Source organism: Pteropus alecto, unplaced genomic scaffold (genome assembly GCF_000325575.1).
Source record: "Pteropus alecto unplaced genomic scaffold, ASM32557v1 scaffold112, whole genome shotgun sequence".
Taxonomy (NCBI): domain Eukaryota; kingdom Metazoa; phylum Chordata; class Mammalia; order Chiroptera; family Pteropodidae; genus Pteropus; species Pteropus alecto.
Window position 1 is genome coordinate 636,426 of NW_006433133.1, and position 3,906 is coordinate 640,331.

Consider the following 3,906-nt stretch of genomic DNA (forward strand, 5'->3'; position numbering starts at 1 on the left):
GCCCTGTGTGCAGGCTGAGGATCTCTTGTTAGTAAGTCTTGGATTTAGTCTTTCCCTTATTCAGAGTCTTCTTAGCATCTACCTCAGAGCAGGAGTCCTCAAACCCCCGGCTGTGGATGGGTGTCAATCAGTGGCCTGTTAGGAAACAGACCGTATAGCAGGAGGTGAGCAGCAGGCTAGCCAGTGAAACTTCATCTGTATTTGCAGCCGCTTCCCAGCACTAGCATTTCCGTCTCAACTCCACCTCAGATGATCAAGCATTAGATTCTCATAAGAGCACAAGTACTGGTGCCAAAATGGTTGGGTACTGCTGCCCTAAGGGTTTCCACTGCTAATTCTGCAAAGTTGACCTTACCACAATAAGTATTCTTCCAGGTGAAATCAAATTGTAATTTACACACACACCATCTTCTAGAACAAGGGTGGACAAACTCCTACTAAGGATTTATTTTATTTTATTTTTTAGATGAGGCAACTCTTGGTTTACCTCACAGATTGCAAGGAACTTGTCAGCTTACAATCTCTACAGCACCTGGTCTTCCTAGGTTGTCTCCCATCCAAGTACTAACCAGACCTGTCCCTGCTTAGCTTCCAAGATCAGACAGGATTGGGCTTGTTCAGGGAGGCATGGCCATAAAGAATTTTTAAAAACATTTTTAAAGAGTTGTTAAAAGAAACAAAAGAGAATGTGTATCTGAAGACTACAGGTTTGTAGCTTGCTATCTGGCCCTTTACAGAACAAAATTTGCTGACTCCTAGCGTGTTCCTCAATATCCAAAAAACAAAGTTTGAAGCATTTTTAACCTTATTATCTTATCTTCCAAGTTACGGGAAATTTCTGACTTATTTGTCAGAAATCTCTTCTTATCTATCTCTTCCATTCAATTTCTTGTCTAGCTGTGAAGAGTTTAAAAGGTTTCTGTTCTACCTTCTGAACTCACATTTCATTCATTTGTTAAGGAATAAACTAACTTCCTTTGGTGAGACCAGCTCCCAATTCCTTCCCCTCCTGCCTCTAATTAATATCTCTTTGGCTTTGGTAGACACTTGGAAAGTTAGAGCTCCTTACTCATTTTCAGAGTCTTAGAAAAATGCCCAAGGTAATTTGAACATGGAGCAGATGTTAAATATCAGATGATTTTTGTGAAGAACTAAACCATAGAGACACTTAAAATCCCCTGCAAATAAAGACTAAGTCTGTTTCACCCACAAGGTGATTTATTTCCACAGCCCTTTGAAGAAGGCAGAATCAGTTTACTAGGGCTCAGCTTGCTCGGCAGAAGGGCTAATCTCCTCTGTTAAAATGTATTTTCTGCTGAATTTAACCTTACTTTCATTAGTTTTCCTCCTGCCCTACCTTCATAGCTACTGATGATGGGCTGCACCTAAAGACTGATGCCAGGTTCAAACAAGGAACTTCAGAAGTTAGTCCAAACACAAATACTTATTGAAGAACTATTAGATGCCTAGCATGTGATTGGTGCCATGTGGGGTACTAAGAAGTCTAAACTTGGACTCAGCTTCCAAAAACTCCAGTGTAGTTTAAGAGACAAAATACCAATATTACTATGCAAGGCGTTCTCTAATACAATTCAGATGAGAATAACCTCAATTTTAAACAGTCTCTCCTTATCGTCCCATAGCACACATATATTTGTCAAAATGACATTTTATTTTGGATTTATGGTCACTGTAACCGTACTTGCTGTGATATGGAAGAGAAGGGAGAGAGCTGTATGAACCTAGATTGGCATAGAAGATATATAGTATGTGTTCAATGAAGATTCCTTGATTGACTAAGTAGAGAAGTTAGTAAGGGGCTTTCCAAGTTCATGGAATAATAGCATTAGCAAGGGTTTACACTGTGAAAAAGTCTGGTTTGTTTCAGTATAAGTGAGTAGACAGTTTGTGTAGAAGCTAGGACAAGTTCAGTTCAGCTATGTAATGTTGACCCCAAGAAGGAATATACTTGTCAAATAGGTCTCTTTGTGGTTAACGGGGCCCAAATTTATAATCAGAGTTTAGCAGTCATTTTTTACAGGGGGCCCCTCAGGCACCCTGCATTACAGGGAAAAGACACAGACTGGGCTGCTAAGCCTCCTGCAAAGTGTTCCTGTCTTCTGAGCTGACCCTTATAAAGAAGTTCCTGGAACTGTATTTCAACCAATGAGCTAAGACCTGCCTGTCCAATTGGAGCTGCATAGTTATATCCTCATTTGGGTCTTTACCAACCAATTAGAATATCTCCATAAGGAAGAATCAGGACATGTGATTCCAACCAATCAGGACAGTGTTATGTGAATCAATCAAACTATGCTAATTTGGATTCCTCATTTGCATAAAAGTGGACAAATTAGGGACCAGGGCGGGCATTTTCTCTGTATAAGTGGGCCTCCCCCTTTGTCTCATTAGACACACTTTCAGTTTCTACTGTAGGCTGCATTTCTCTGGTTTGCAAACTCTTCACCTTAATAATGTCTCTCCTTTTACTGCACCCCTGATTGAGGATCCCTTTTGGCATTGAATTGGTGACGGTGACTTTTTGTTGACAGTAAGGTAGGACCATATTCCTGAGGAACTCAAATGATCATAGAAAAATTGGAACTTTTTCTTTTAGAAGTTTGGGAGACTAATGAAAGTGGTGTTTTACAAAGAATCACCTGGTGGTGGTCCAGAATGGTTTAAAGGAGATATAAAATTGGAGGTCAAGAAGACTTTACAAAGCATTAAGAACAATGAAGGCCAAAGCCAAGAGCATACATACAATCTCTTATTCATTCTGTCCAGTTCTCTGTAATGCATAAATCCTATTTAGTGAGGCACCAAGATGGGCAGATATCAAGTTTGACTTTATTGGCTCTTTCGTCACCCACTAAAGAATACCTTAACCACTACATATGTCACATTTCATAAACAAAGTCCACACACCTATCCTGGGTCAAGAGCAGCTAGACTGAGCTAGTAGGGCAAGGCCAGCTGGTAGCCAAGATCATGAAAGTGTTTCAAGGATGTTTCTCCTCACTTTAAAATGTCTCTTCTGCCTGCTGTTGAGCATTCAGAAATCAAAGGCTTTTTATCACCTCACAGAACAACAAGGGGACATGTTGACTGATGATTCCAAAATCAATACAACCTGCTACATCTCTTTAAAGATCCATTTATAAAATTGCCGAAATTTCCTGAATGTTACATAAGCATTTCAAAATTAACATGTATAAAACCAAACATATCACCTGCCATCTGTCTCCATCCCTACCCATAATTCTCACCTGCCTCTTCTTGTATCACCCATCTGCATGAACAACACCACCATTTACCTTATTGCCTAATTACCCAAACCAGAATCGCAGGGGCCCTACAAATTTCTCTCCTCTCTCTCTCCCTCCTTCCCTCTGGAAATCTTTACCTCTTTCCTTGTTTATTTACTACTTTATCCTTGGAGATGCGGCTTAGCCATTGCCTTCTTGAGAAACCCTTTCTCAATTCTCCTAGTGTGGGCTAGATGTTCCCCTGTCTTAAATGATACCTTGGTCATACTTTAAATATAAAATTAATGACATTCTGTGATATTGCAATGGTCTGTCTATTTTTATCACTAGAAAATGAGTTTCTTGAGAGAAAGTGTCCATGTCTTTTTTTCTATCAATGATGTCAACATATAGTACATTCTTCTGAGTATTTGTTACTCAGGGATGAATGGATGAATTTGAACATATTCATAGTGACATGTGAAGAGTTGATACATTATCTCTTCTGGAGAGCAGGTTTGATAGATACAGAGCAAGGAAAGCATGATGATGACAGGACTTAAAATATGGGGATAATGTTGGTATGTGGAGCATTAGAGGATGCCGTGAGAAGAGAAAATATCATACCGAAGGTCTCACAGAAACTACCCATCACTGG

General features: G+C 39.7%; 1 pseudogene; it reads right to left on the reverse strand.

Moving 5' to 3' along the window:
- Nucleotides 1–520: 520 nt before the first annotated feature.
- On the reverse strand, nt 521–639 carry LOC112476773 (annotated as a pseudogene).
- Nucleotides 640–3,906: the final 3,267 nt, after the last annotated feature.